This window comes from Hypanus sabinus, unplaced genomic scaffold, assembly GCF_030144855.1.
Source record: "Hypanus sabinus isolate sHypSab1 unplaced genomic scaffold, sHypSab1.hap1 scaffold_608, whole genome shotgun sequence".
NCBI classification, from domain to species: Eukaryota; Metazoa; Chordata; class Chondrichthyes; order Myliobatiformes; family Dasyatidae; genus Hypanus; species Hypanus sabinus.
Window position 1 is genome coordinate 237,721 of NW_026781464.1, and position 16,403 is coordinate 254,123.

Genomic DNA, 16,403 nt, shown 5'->3' on the forward strand with positions numbered 1-16,403 from the left:
CAATACTTCTGGCACAAATTGAATAAGTATTAACTCGTTGAATTGTCTCCCATTTATTTGTAGATAAAGATATTTGGAATTCTCTTTATCACACAATCTATATTTTATCGGAATTACCTAAGGGTATTTTTATAATTAAAACATAAATAAATGCTATTAATCTCTTCTGATATGGATTTAAACTTTTTTTGTTTTCTTCTGTAATTTCAATTTGATGCAATATGGGAAAGGTAACTAAAGTAGCGTTCAGAAAGTTTCTAATCTGTAAATATCTCAAAGTGCTATCAAGGCAACATATTTGTTAGTCAGCTTTTCAAAGAACATAAAACAATCATCCATGAATAAATCAAGGAAACATAAAGAAACATTCTTTGTTTTCTATAAAAGGACAAAAGCTTGATCAATTCTTAATGGTTAAAAGAAAACAATGGATATAATAGAACTTGATAGGATACATTTACTCAATCCAAAAAGTTTCTAAATTGAAATCATATTAGTATTGTGTTTTTATTTATTCGATTTATCATTGTCAGCTCCTGTGTCCAAAATGTTACATATCGAATATTTGTTGCACAATTGTAAACTCCAAGATTCGGCAAAGCCAAACCACCTTTCTTTTTTGATTTCTGTAAATACTATTTCTATTCTGCCGAATCAGTAATATCAAAAAACAAAGATTTAGGAAAGAAAATTAATACAGCCTGAAACATATGCAGATATTTAGGTAAAAGAATCATCTTAATAGCATTAATTCGACCAAACAAAGATAAGTACAATTGGGACCATTGAATAAACCGCTGTTGGACATGGTTAATTAAAGGTAAAATAATAAAATTTATTTGGTCTTTATGCTTCTTAGTATTTTACCACCCAAATAAATAAAGTAATCAGCAAGTAATGTAAAAGGTGATTGTCTATAAATTTTAACTTGCATATTTAATGGAAAAGCACACTCTGATTAAAATTCAATTTATAAACAGAAAGTAAAAACTACTAGACTGATGAAGTAGAGTTATTACAGCAGTAATGGAGTTCACTGGGTGATAGGTATATAGCAACAGGTCACCTGCATACAGTGATAATTCATGCGTCCAATTCCCATGAATAACACCAAATATATTGGGTGAATCATGAAGAGCGATTTCCAAGGTCACCAGGGCAAATCAAGTAGTAAAGGGCTTAAAGAACAACCCTGTCTAGTACCTCGAAAAAGCCTAAATAAATGTATCTTTAATAATTGGTAAATACAGCAGCCAAAGGTGTATGATATATCAATTGAATCCAAGATATAAATTTGGGGCTAAAATTAAATTATTCAAGTATATAAATAAATATTCTCATTCCAGTCTGTCAAAAGCCTTCGGGCGTCACGCGGAATAACACATGCTGGTGTAATAGATGAAGTAGCGATTACAATTTTCATTAACCTCTAATATTAAAATGTGAATAACGATTTTCAATAAATCCTATCTGTTCCTAGAGACAATTTGTCTTGTACTGTTGCTTGTAACTTTATCTTTCGATTTCATCACTGTTGTCCTGTTTATTTCAAGTTTGAGTCGGAGTGTGTTCGAGAATTTAGTCGCCGCTTGTTTTCATCACCATCTATGGCTCTCTAGTAACAGAAGGAATTACAACGTTACGGGTTTGAGTCGTTGATGAATCTCATTTATAAATCATAGAAACATAGAACATTACTGCACAGAAACTGGCCTTTAGGCCCTTCTTGGCTGTGCCGAAACATTTTCTGCCTAGTCCCACCGACCTACACCTGGAACATATTCTTCCATGCAACTTTCATCCAGATACTTGTCCAAGATCTTTCGTTAATGTGAAATGTGAGCCTACAGTTGTCACGTCATCTGGCAGCTCATTCCACACTCACACCCCTCTCTGTGTGAAAAAGCCCCACTAAAGTTCCCTTTAAACTTTTCACCATTCACCCTTAACCCATGACCTCTGATTTTTTTGTCCCCTCGCCTCAGGGGAAAAAGCCTGCTTGCATTCATTCTATCTATACCCATCATAATTTTATACACCTCTATCATGTCCATCCTCATTCTTCTACGTTCCGGTGAGAAAAGTCCAAAACTATTCAACCATCCTCTGTAACTCAGTTTCTCAAGTCCCGCAACATCCTTGTAAACCTTCTCCGCACTCTTTCAACCTTATTAATATCCGTTTTGCAATTTGGTGACTAAAACTGCACACAATAGTCCAAATATTCCAATTCTTAGAAAGGCCAATGTACCAAAAGCTCTCTTTACTATCGGATCTCTCTGTGAAGCTACATTTATGGAATTATATATCTGTATTCCAAGATCCCTGTTTTCCACTGCAGGCCTCGGTGCCTTACCATTAGCATTGTATGTTCTACCTTGTTTTTCTTCCTTCCAAAGTGCAATACCTAACACAGTAGTCCATCTGCCATTAATTTGCCATCTCTAAGTCCATCTGTAGCCTGTCTACTTCCTCAAAACTGCCTGCCACTACACTTATACTCATTTGGTCTGCAAAATGTGTAGCCACGTTCAGGGATCTATGAACAAGGCCCCTCTGCTCATCGAAACAAATTTGTCTTTAATAGTGTGCTATATGTTTGTATTTGTCCGTGATGAACTCCACTATCAATTCTCCAACCATATCTGCAAGGGATGTCAGCAGAGCGGCAATGGCTTTAATTTCTGGGTGAAATAAATTAGGAAGGTGCAGGACATGTGTTTTCCTAAAAATGGAGGAGTACTCAATTCTCAAGAAGTATTCAATTGTTGCCGAAAAGGGAATTCAAGGCTGTTGTAAAAGCTTAAGCGAGTAGAAACACTTATTTATCAAGGGATCAAAGAGGAATAAAGGCACAGGCATCGGTGCACGGTTAACCCTTGAATTCGTGATCACGTTGCCTTACGACCCCGCCAAAGTCAGGTTATATCTTAAATTTATACAGCGAATTTTGGGCCATAGCCAACAGCCAAATATACACACTGAGCGATTTCAGGAAGCACTTGTTGGATATTAGCCAATCTTCGAAGGCTTCCGTGCGGTGCACAAAATTAGAACTGCACATCTGCTGTCAGTTCCTCCATTACCAATGCAGTTTCGCAGAAACGTTAACATTACCTCATTCTTCGTGTAAAATGTGCTTAGCTTTTGTTAGCTCGCACAAGCAAGGCAGCGTCTGCATCTTATCCTGTGGCCTCACTCTTCCACTAGTCAAGCTTAGCAACAACATTTCGTTTTTGCACAATAAAACAAAGTAACTTATCATGTGAACGTAGGATTTAGAATCAGAATTAGTCCATTTGTCTCATTTAGAACGCTGCACAATTTCAAAGTGTCTGATGCGATTTACTACTCAGCCTCAATCTCCTCCCTTCTTCCAGTATTCCTTCAAGCCCTGGCCAATCAAGAACCTCTGCCATAAACATAAAAAAGTACGTTTTGGCCTCCACGGCCGCCTGTGCCAAATAAATCCACAGATTCACCACTGTCTACCTAAATAAATTTCTCTTCGTCTCTGTTCTAAAAGTCGCTCAATTCTTCCAAGTCTTTGTCCTCTGGTCTTCGACTCCCCAACCAGAGAAACTATCCTCTCCACAACCACTCGATCAAGGAATTTAAATAAATAGACTTCAATGTGGTCACCCGTCTTCCTTCGACATTCAAGTGTGTACAAGCCTAGAGATATCAAGTACTTCTCATATGAGGCCCTTCAATCTTGTAAGTATTTTTGTGAACCTCGTTTGAACCCTTCCCACTTTGAGCAACATCTTTCTAAGATAAGAGGCACAAAATTGTTCACAATAATCCGCGTGAGGCCTCACCAGCGCTTTATAAAGTCTCAGCATTACACCTTTCCTTCCATATTCGAGTTGAAATGCTGATATGCATTTGTCCTCCTCAAAAACAGACTCAATCTGAGAAAGTTACATCATCGGCATAACATTGTGGGCTGAGGGACCGAGAATGTGCTGTAAATTTCTGTGTTCAACCTGCAAATTAACCTTTGGGGATTACCCATAAGGACTTTAAAGTCCCCTTGAATCAATGATTTTTGTGTTTTCTCTCCATTTAGAAAAGAGTCATCCCTTTAATTTTCTCCCAATGTGCATGACCATACATATTTGAACACAGCTGTACATCTGCCATTACTTTGCCCTGTCTAAGCACTTCTGCAGCCTGACTACTTCCTCAAAACTACCTTCCCCTCCACTTATCCTCAGATCGTCTGCAAACTATGGAGCCACGTTCATGGAGCTGCATACACGGACCGTAAGATCCCTTTGCTCATCGACACTGTCTTGTCTTTAAGAGTGTGCTATATCTTTCTAATTGTCCTGGTTGAACTCATCTGCCATTTCTCCAACCATATCTGCAAGGGATTTCAGCAGAGCTGCAATTGCTTTCCTTTCTAGGCAAAAAATGAGGAAGGTGCAGGATATGTGTTTTCCAAAAATGAAGAAGCTCTCAGTACTCAAGAAGCATTCAAGTTTGGCCGAAAAGGGAACTCAAAGCTCTTGTAAAAGCTAAAGAAAGGGCTTACAAGAAAATAAAAAAAATAGTGTGACTGCAATCATCGATGAGGCTCGCGGCTTCCTCCGGGTGATGGTAGCCCCCGGCCCGAGAAACTTACGAATTCTCCTTTAGGTGGATGCAGTACAATGTTTAAAAACAGTCCGCAATATGAGAGTAAATGACTGCACTTAAAATTTGTATTTTGACTGTAAGGTTAGTAAAGCAACATAAAAAATAAGAAAGGGGCACGTTCTTATGATCAGTCTAATGTTCCAACGTTGGACCACACAGTGTCGTCCATTTGTTCCCGTCGACCTCTTCCGATCGTAGCCGACCCTCGGATCCACTCTCCTCAGACCGCTCCGTCCAGCGGTCATAGAAACATAGAAACACAGAATGCCTAGATCACAGTACAGGCCCTTCGGCTGACAAACTGTGTGAACATGTCCTTACCTCCGAAACATCCAGCCCTTTTACAGAATGGACTTCTAAATTACCTGGGTTTACCAATAGCTCTCTATTCTCCTGAGCTACATGTACCTGTCCAGGAGCCTGTTAAAAGTGCCTGTCCTGTCGGGCTCCACTACCATGTCCGGCAGCGCATTGCGCGCTCTCACCTCTCTCTCCGTTCAAAACAAAAATACCCTGACATCCCCTCTGTACCTACTTCTAAGCAGCCTCTAGTGCTATCCATTTCACTCCTGGGGGGGGGGGGGCAGGCCTCTGACTATCCAAACGATCAATGCCTTTCAGAATCTTAGACACCTTATCAGGTCGTCTGTCATTCTCCGTCGCTCCAAGGAAATATAGCCGTGTTGACTCAACCTATTCTCATAAGGCAGGCTCTCCAATCCAGGCAACGTCCTTGTAAATCTCCTCTTCATCCTTTCCATCGTTTCCACATCCTTCCTGTAGTGAGGCGACTAGAACTGAGCACAGTATTCCAAGTGGGGTCTGAACATTTGTAATATTACCTCTCTGCTCCTAAACTCAGCTCCTAAAAGAAACTAAACTCCTAAAATAGAAGACCAATACACCGTATGCTTTCTTAAGGACGGAGACAACTTGCGCAGCAGTGTTGAGTGTCCTATGGACTCGAACTCTAAGATGTCTCTGAGGCACCAAACTGCCAAGAATCGTTCCAACATATTGGACGTACAAAAGAGGACTACCTCTCACTTATCCTGGTTGAACACCATCTGCCTCTTCTCAGCCCAGTTTTGCATCCTAGGTCTGTCCCGCTGTAAGCTCGGACAGACCTCATTATTGGGGGCATTTCAACAACCCCAAACATGTATAGTCCGCAAATCTACGAAGCCACACCTCCACACCTTCATCCAGGTAATTTATAAAATCACGAAGAGTAAGGGTCCCAGAACAGATCCCTGAGGAGCTCCACTGTTCACTGGCCTCCATGCAGAATATGACCCATTTAAATCCTTCTGTGGGCAAGCCAGTTCTGCATCCAGAAAGCAAAGTCCCCTTCTGTCCCATCCACCCTTACTTTCCCAATAAAACTTCCATGGGTACGTTATCAAATTATCGTTGAAATCACTCGTTGAAACCTAGATATACTGCGCTACCTACATCGATATGTTCAGTCACACCATCAAAAAAAATCAGTCCGGCTATTAAGGCACGACCTACCTTTGAATATCCATGCTGACTATTATTAATTATATCATGCCTCTCCGAATGTTCACAAATCCTGCCTCTCAGGATCTTCTCCTTCAACGTAGCAACCACTGAAGTAAGACTCATTGATCTATAATTTCCTGGGCTAGCTCTACTCCCTTTCGTGAATAAAGGAACAACATCCGCGACCCTCTAATCCCCCGGAACCTTACCCATCCCTATTGATGATACAATCATCATCGCTACTAGTTCAACAATCTGCTCGCTCGGCTCGCACAGTAGCCTGATCCTCCATTCCCTGTGACTTTTGCAACTTGATGCTTTCTAAAAACTCCTGCATTTTGCCTTTATTAATGTGTACATACTCAAGGTTTTCAGTCCGCTCAGTCACCCGTACAAACGCCAGAATCCTTTGCCCTGGTGAATTCTGAAGCAAAGTATTCATTATATTCCTCTGCTGTCTACTCCGGTTCCATCCACCCTTTTCCACTGTCATACTTGATTCGTCCCAATCCCTCACGTCTTATCCATTTGTTCTTCACATACTTATCGAGTATGCTGCGGTGCAGCTGAATCCTAACCTCCAAAGGCTTCTTAATGCCACTTCTGGCTCCTAATTTCTTTCTGAAGCTCCTTCCGGCTAGCTTTATAATCTTCCAGATCTCCGTCATCTGCTTAACTTTTAAACTTTTCATAAGGCCTTCTTTTATTATTGACATAATTTCCAACAGCCTTTGTTGACCACGGTTTCTGTACCGTACCATACTTTCCCCTTCTCATTGGAACATGCCAATGCATAACTCCAACCAAATATCCCGTAAACATGTATCATAACTCTTTCTTACAGTTCTGAGAACACCTGATCCCAATTTATGCTTATCAATTCCTGCCTGTTAGCCCCGTATTTTGGCTTAATTCAATTAAACGCTTTGCTAACTGATCTGTTCCTATCCCTCTCCAATGTTATGATAAAGGAAGGAGAGTGTGATCACTGTCTCCTTTGAATTCTGATCTGGTGGCCATTACAGATACTTCGATGCCTCAGGGACAGGAATGGTTACTTTCGGGGTCGAGTTTTGAAGTTACAGAAAGACATGGAGGGAGGCAAAAGAGGAGGGGTAGTGGCACTGTTGAACAGAGATAGTGACACAGCTACAGAAAAGGTGTACGCCATGCCGGAATTCTCTACAGAGTCTCTGAGGATGAAGATTAGTAACAGTAAGGGTTCAATAACTTTAATGGGTGTTTTTATAGGCCGCCCAGTAATAGCAGAGATATCGAGTAGCAGACAGGAAACCCGATCCTGGAAAGACGCGATAATGACAGAGTAGTCGGGATGGCAGAGTTTAATTTCTCAAATTTTGATTGCTATCTCCCTAGAGCAAGGGGTTTAGGTGGAGTGGAGTCTGTTACGTGGGTTGCAGTAATGTTTCGTGACACAACATGTAGGTAAGCCTACAAGAGGAGAGGTTGTACTTGATTTGGTACAGGGAAATCAAACTGGTCAGGTTTCATATCTCTCAGTGGAAAAGCATTCTGGAGATAGTGTTCATAATTCTATTTCCATTAAAGCTGCATTGGAGAGATGGACAGAGACAATTAGAAAAACACTTAATTGGAGTAAGGTCATTTATGAAGTTATCAGGCAGGAAAATGGAAGCTTAATTTGAAAACATATGTTCTCATGGAAAAGTACGGAAGACATTTGGTAAATGTTCAGGGGATGATTCACAGTGAGCGATTTCAAGAAGCACTTGCCAGATATCAGCCAGTCTACGAATGCATCCGAGCGGTGCACAAATTTGGAACTGCACGTCTGCAGTTAGTTCCTCCATTACCACGACAGTGTCGGAGAAAAGTTAACATTACCTCATTCTTGGAATGAATCTTTGCAAACTTCTGTTAGCTCGCACAAGCAGAGCGGCTTCTGCATCTTATCCTGTGTTATTCGGGGCCTCAGTCCTCAGCTAGTCAAGCTTAGCAACAGCATTTAGTTTTTCCACAATAAAACAAAAGAAACATATCATAGGAACGTAAGATGTAGGAGCAGAATTAGACCATTTGGGTAATTGGGTCTGCTCCACCATTTCATTGTGGCTGATCCATAGAAACATAGAACATTACAACAAAGAATCAGGCCTTTTGGCCCTTGTAGATTGTGCCGAACTATTTATCTGCCTAGTCCCACCGTCCTGCACCTGGCCCCTATCCCTCCATACACCTCTCATCCATTTACCTGTCCAAGTTTTCAATGTTAAAAGTGAGCCCGCAATTACCACATCATCTGTCCACTCTTCCCACATTTTCACCACTCTCTGCGTCAAGAAGCCCCCCATAATGTCCCCTTTAAACTTTTCCACCTTCACCCTTAACAGATGACCTCTGTTATTTTTCTCTCTCCTGGCCCCAGTGGAAAAAGACTGCTTGCGTTCACTCTCTCTATGCCCATCATTATTTTATGCACCTCTACCAAATTTCCCCTCATTATCCTACGCTCCAGGGTATAATGTCGTAACCTATTCAACCTTGCTCTGTAACTTAGTTTCTCACGTCCCGGCAACATCCTTTTAAACCTTCTCTACACTCTTTCAAACTTATTAATATCCTTCCTGTAATTAGGTGACCAAAACTGCACACCTTACTGCAAATTCGATCTGTCCAATATCTTATACAACCTCATCATAACATTCCAGCTCTTAAACTCAATACTGTGATTTATAAAGACCAATCTGTATCCCCAGGTCCCTCTATTCTACAGCACTCCTCAGTGCCCTACCTTGTACGTTCCACCTTGATTTTCCCATCCAAAATGCAGCACCTCACCCTTGTCTGTATTAAACTCCATCTGCCATTTTACAGTCCGTTTCCCCAGCTTGTCCAAATCCCTCTGCAAGCTTTGAAAACCTACCTCACTGTCCATTACACCTCCAATCGTTGTATCATCAGCACATTTGTTGATCCAGTTTACCTCATTATCATCCAGATTAATGATATAGATTACAAACAACAATGGACCGAGCACTGATCCCTGTGGCACACCAATAGTCACAAGCCTCAACTCAGGGAAAAAATCATCCACTACCACTCTCTGGTATCTCCCATTGAGCAAATGTCGAATCCAGTTTACTACTTTATCATCGATACCTTGCAACCGAATCTTCTTAACAAACCTCCTATGTGGGACATTGTCAAAGGTTTTACTGAAGTCCATCTCTGCGGCCATTCTCTCGCACTCTCATTCCCTCTCCACGGTTCCTCTCCCACCCCCAGCTTTCGCTTCCTCTATTTTTCAGCTGTTCAGCTTGTATTTTTTGGTGTCGGTCTGACTCACTTGTCAAAACGGGCTTACTCTAACAACGGTTACTTCTCCTTCCTGAGCTCAGATACGCAGAGAATCGTCGACAGGATGGACGACAGCGATACTTACATGAATATGAAACGCACAAATACTGGCTCAGTGGCACCTTCCCGAGGTGAGTGGGATTGAAAGACGGAGGGAGGGCGTTTCAATTTGAGTCTGGCTCCCAGGGCGTGTGTTGGAGAGTGTGGATGGAAACCCCCGCTGCGTTTGTCCCTGGGGTTTGGTGACGGCACATTGGGGAGGGAGCGTCACTCTGTGTCTAAGCCCAGGACTTGTGAGCTGCACAGGGAGATTCACCCTGTGTTGACTGGGTCGATGATGAGGGAACCTCAGCCAGTTTCTGAAACTGATGTACCGTAGGTGGAGACTAAAGCCTAAACCCTCTCTGTGTCCCATGTCCGTAGAGATGGAAGTCAGTTTCATTGTTGTTGCCTTGACTGCGGTCATGTAATTTGTCGAATCCTGTCGAGAAACCTCAGTGCCAACTGACAGCTCACCCTAATGATTCGCTGTTTGAGAATATGTCAGAGGGAACGCGGAGGACAGGATAATTGGAGGGAGCAATGTGAGGGGGTGGGGGCGTCAGTGATGCTGGCGTGCTTTGTGAAGGTTGGCGTGGAGCGACTAGCATCTGAGGGCATTATCGAGGCAGCATTGTGGAGTGGGGTGTAGAGAGTGTGATGTGTGAGGACGGAATGTCATGGGGACAGTGTTGTGTAGTGGGGTGTAGAGAGTGTGATGTGGGAGGACGGAATGTCATGGGGGCAGTGTAGTGGATGTCTCGTGTTCGGGGCGGTGGGGTGGGAGGGTGACTGAGGGGGGAGCGCTTAGACGGCGGAGGGAGGGAGCGTTGTGGGATGGCAGGTGTTTCAGCAGCACCGTGGGAAGGGTGGTGTTTAGAGAGGGCAATGAGAGATGCAGTGATGAGGGAGACCTCGAAAATATATTTTTAATCCACTCTCGTATTTTCCATCTACAACCCCCACCTCACTCTGCACAAACCTTACCTCTCTCCCTTTCCCTCTCACACTCATTCTTCTGTTTCCCTTCTCTTCTCCCCTCTGTCCCCCTTTTCCCATCTCGTCCACTCTCCCCTCTCTGGGCCTCACTCTGCCCCTTGTCCCTCATCACCCCCTATCTTTACGGTCTAACTATTCTCCCCTTGCTGCTCTCTCTCACTCGCTCCTCTCTAACGCCCCCTCCCCTCTCTATCCCTCCTTAAACCTCTCTCTCTTCCGTACTCACTCTCTCCCTGACCTCTTTCACGCTATCTGTCCCACTATTCCCTCTCTCACATACTCTCCCTTTCCATATAACCATATAACAATCACAGCACGGAAACAGGCCATCTCGGCCCTTCTAGCCCGTGCCGAATTCTTAATCTCACCCAGTCCCACCTCTCCGCACTCAGCCCATAACCCTCCACAGCTTTCGTCCATATACCTATCCAATTTTACCTTTAAATGCCACAACTGAACTGGCCTCTACTACTTCTACAGGAAGCTCATTCTACACAGCTATCACTCTCTGAGTAAAGAAATACCCCCTCGTGTTTCCCTTCAACTTTTCCCCTTTAACTCACAAATCATGTCCTCTCGTTTGAATCTCCCCTACTCTCAATGGAAACAGCCTATTCACGTCAACTCTATCTGTCCCTCTCAAAATTTTAAATACCTTGAACAAATCCCCCCTCAACCTTCTACGCTCCAATGAATAGAGACCTAACTTGTTCAACCTTTCTCTGCAACTTAAGTGCTGAAACCCAGGTAACATCCTAGTAAATCGTCTCTGCACTCTCTCTAATTTATTGACATCTTTCCTATAATTCGGTGACCAGAACTGCACACAATATTCCAAATTTGGCCTTACCAATGCCTTGTACAATTTTAACATTACATCCCAAATTCTGTACTCAATGGCTCTGATTTATAAAGGCCAGCGTTCCAAAACCCTTCTTCACCACCCTATCTACATGAGACTCCACCTTCAGGGAACTATGCACTGTTATTCTTAGATCTCTCTGTTCCACTGCATTCCTCAATGCCCTACCATTTACCCTGTATGTTCTATTTGGATTATTCCTACCAAAATGTAGAACCTCACACTTCTCAGCATTAAACTACATCTGCCAACGTTCAGCCCATTCTTCTAACCGGCATAAATCTCCCTGCAAGCTTTGAAAACCCACCTCATTATCCACAACACCTGCTACCTTAGTATCATCGGCATACTTACTAATCCAATTTACCACCCCATCATCCAGATGATATATGTATATTACAAACAACATTGGACCCAAAACAGATCCCTGAGGCACCCCGCTAGTCACCGGCCTCCATCCCGATAAACAATTATCTGGCATCTCCCATCTAGACAGTGTTGAATCCATTGGATTACTCCAGCATTAATAACTAACGACTGAACCTTCTTAACTAACCTTCCATGTGGAACATTGTCAAAGGCCTTGCTGAAGTCCATATAGACTGCATCCGCTGCCTCCCCCTCCCCTCTTTCTCTCCACATTTGTCTCCGTCTCGCGTGATTATTCTGTCCGCTCTCTAACTATCTCCCAGCATCTCTCTACCCCTTTATACCCATTAACTCTCCCCTCTCACATTGCTCACTAACTTAATCTTCTCCCCTCTGTCACTTCAACTTTGGATCTGTTTCTGCAATCTTTCCCCCTCTCACTCTCTCCTTTTGACTCTTCCATCCTCTCTTCCACACATTTCACTACCCTTCACTTTACACTCTCTCACCAGTCTGCCTCGCCTCTTAATCCTACACTCCGCACTGACTACCTCTCTCCCCTCACCTCACTTTACTCTCTCTCTCTCCTATTGCTCCTCGTTCTCTTTCCCCAATTCTGCTCCATTTTCCCACCCATCGCCACTCTTCAGTCACCCCCTCTCAACAACTCAATTAATCCTTTTCACTCGCTCTGTCGTTGTACTCCCTGTCTCGCTTCTCTCTGTTGCCTCTCCTTTCATTCCTTTCGCTGTCCCCAACCATCTCCCCCCATCGTGTCTGTACTCTCTTCCCTTCCCTCTGCACCTCACTGTCCCCGATTCTCTATCGCGCTATCTCACACTTGTCTATCACTCTCTCGCAGACGATCTGACCTGCACCGACACCGATCTGAACATTCGGAAAGTCGAACGCCTCACCAATAGACAAGCAGGTCAGTGATGCAACAACGACGTCATTCTGGAGGGTTCACATGTCATACTGCCAAATGGCCAAGTGTGTAATGTATTCTTCTCCACCAATACCCTGGCAGCTCGTTCCACAGACTGGCCACCATCCGGGTAACAAACGGTAATCAATCGGCTCACCAGCTGAATCTATTTCCCCTGTCTCCTTATACCTATGCGCTCCTGTCCTCCATTTTCGAAATCTAGGGGAAATAATTGCGCTCATTCACTCTGTCTGTGTTCCTCGTGGCTTCATATACCTCTGAAATGTCATCCCTGCTCTACAACAAATAAAGTCGCAATCAACCCTTTCCCTAACTCTGTCCCTGGAGTCCCGGTAACGTTGTCATAAATCTCCCCGAGCACTCATTCCAGCTCTGTGGCATCTTTCCGAGAACATGCTGACCAACACTGAATACCGTACTCCAAGCGCGGCCTCATCGAAGTCCTGTACAAATGCAACATGACCGCCTTACTCCTGTACGCAATAGACAATAGACAATAAATACAGGAGTAGGCAATTCAGTCCTTCGAGCCAGCATCGCCATTCATTGTGATCGTGGCTGATTATCCACAAACAGTGCTCAGTTCCTTCCTTTTTCCCATAACCCTTGACTCCGCTATCTTTAAAACTCTATCCAACTCTTTCTTGAAAGCATCCAGAGAAATGGCCTCCACTGCTTTCTGAGGCAGAGCATTCCATAGATCCACAACTCTATGGGTGAAGAAGCTTTTCCTCAAGTCAGTTCTAAATCACCTACCCCTTAGTCTTAAAATATGACCTCTCGTTCTGGACTCCACCAACATCGGGAGCATGTTTACTGCCTCCAGCGTGTCCAATCCCTTAACAATCTTATATGTCTCAATCAGTTCCCCTCTCATCCTTCTAAATTCCAGTGTATACAAGCCCAGTTTCTCCAATCTTTCAACATATGACATTCCCGCCATCCCGGGAATTAACCTCGTGAACCTACGCTGCACTCCCTCAATAGCAAGAATGTCCTTCCTCCAATTTGGAGACCAAAACTGAACACCATACTCCAGGTGTGGTCTCACCAGGGCCTCTTTGTTCCTATACTCAACTCCCCTTGTTATGAAGGCAAACATGCCATTAGCTTTCTGCACTGTCTGCTGTACGTGCATGCGTGCGCTCAGTGACTGATGTACAAAAACACCTAGATTTCGTTGTATTTCCGCTTTTCCTAATTTTACACCATTCAGTTAGTAATCTGCCTTCCTGCACTTGCCACAAAGTGGATATTCTCACATTTATCCACATTAAACTGCATCTGCCATGTATCTGCCCACTCACCCAACCTGTCTAAGTCAGCCTGCATTCTCTTAACATCCTCCTCATATTTCACGCTGCCACCCTGCTTTCTGTCATCTGCAAATTTGCTAATGCTACTTTTAATCCCTTCATCTAAATTATTAATGTATATAGTAAATAGGTGCGATCCTAGCACCGAGCCTTGCGGTACCCTTCTAGTCACTGCCTGCCATTCTGAAAAGGACCCGTTAATCCCGACTCTTTGTTTCCTGTCTGCCAACCAATTTTATATCCATGTTAGTCCCCTACTCCCAATACTATGTGCTTTAATTTTGCCCACTATTCTCCTATGTGGGACCTCATGAAAGACTTTCTGAAAGCACAGATGCACTGCATCTGTTGGCTCTCCATTGTCCATTTTCATAGTTACATCCTCAACAAATTCCAGAAATTCGTCAAGCATGCTTCCCCCTTCGTAAATCCATGATGAATCGACCGATCCTGTTACTGCTATCCACATGTGCCGCTATTTCATCTTTTATAGTTGACTCCAGCACTTCCCCACCACTGATGTCAGGCTAATTTCTTGTATTCTCTCTCCCTCCTTTCTTAAAATGTGGGATAACATTAGCTATCCTCCAATCCTCAGGATCTGATCCTGAATCAATAGAACATTGGAAAATTGTTACGAATGTGTCCACGATTTCTAGACCCACTTCTTTAAGTACTCTGGCATGCAGACCATCTGGCCCTCGGGATTTATCAGCCTTCAGTCCCATCAGTCTAACCAACAACATTTTCTGACTAATGTGGATTTCCGTCAGTTACTCCGTTGCCCTAGGTCCTCTGACCGCATCTGGGAAATTGTCTGTGTTTTCCCTAGTGAAGACAGTTCCAAAGTATCTGTTCAACTCGTCTGCCATTTCCTTGTTCCCTATAATAAATTCACCCGTTTCTGCCTTCAGGGGCCCAACTTTGGCCTTAAATGTTTTTTTTTTCCTCTTCACAAACAAAGAAGCTTTTACTATTCTCCTCGGTATTCTTGGCTAGCTTACCTTCGTCCCCCATATTTTCTCCTCCTATTGTATTTTTTGTTATCTTCTGTTGCTCCTTAAATGTTTCCCAATCATCTGGCTTGCCGGTCATCGTTGCTATTTTATACTTCTCTTTTATTTTTATACTGTCCTTGACTTCCCTTATTAGCCACGGACGCCCCCTAATCCCCTTAGAGTCCTTCTTCCTGTTCCAGTGTCACCCCTGCTAGGGTATCTTTCCAGTCAACTTTGTCTAGGTCCTTCCTCATGGCTCCATAGTTCCCTTTTTTCAACTGTAAAACTGACACATCCCAGTTTCCCTACTCCCTCTCAAATTGTAGATTAAAACATCATATTCTGGTCACTATCTCCTAATGGCTCCTTTACCTCCAGTTCCCTTCTCAAATCCGTCCATTACACAACACTAGATCCACAATTGCCTTCTGCCTTCTAGGCTCCAGTACAATCTGCTCTAAGGATCCATCTCGGACGCACTACACAAACTCCATTTCTTGGGGTACAGTGCCAACCTGATCTTCACAGTCTCCCTGCATGTTGCATTACCTTTGCGACATGCTAATTTTAACTCTTGATTCAACTTGCACCCTATATCCCGGCTACTATTGGGGGGCCTGTTGACAACTCACATCAGAGCATTTTTGCCCTTCCAATTTCTCAGTTCTATCCATACTGACTCTGCATCTCCTGATTCTATGTCTCCCCTCGCAAGGGACTGAATTTTATTCCTCACCAGTAGAGTCTCCCCAGCCCCTCTGTCCACCTGCTGTCCTTTCGATTGGACGTATACGCTTGAATATTCATGTCCCAGCCCTGGTCCTCTTGCAGCCATGTCTATGTTATTCCTATAGCATCCTATAATTTCCATCTGAGCGTCAAGCTCATCCACTTTATTTCTTATACTTCGTGCATTCATATATAATACTTTTCGTTCCCCTCGCTTCTCACACGGACTGCTGTTGCACTTGGCCATACTCTCCGATCCCTTCCTGAGCTTTCTACCCCTTTAATTCTGTTGTCATTGTTAAGTTTTCTGTTTCACTCTTTCCCTTTAACTGTGTCCTTATATTTCGAGTTCGTACTCACCTGTCCCCCCACTTACTAGTTTAAACACACCCGTGTTGCAGTGGCAAACCGGCCTGCCAGAACGCAGGCCCCCCGCTTGTTAAGGTGCAAACCGTCCCTTTCCTTCTTCTCCGTCCACACTGCCTGTTGAATTCCTCTCCTCGTTCTGTCTCCCCATTCTCTCCTATTTTCCCGTCCATCGGCTTTATCTCTCAAACGATTTCCCTTCTCTGTCCATCCATCTGCTGCTCAGTCTCCACTTCTTTCTCTGCTCACTTCCTCATCTTCCTCAAATTTTCTCCCGGTCTCCCACT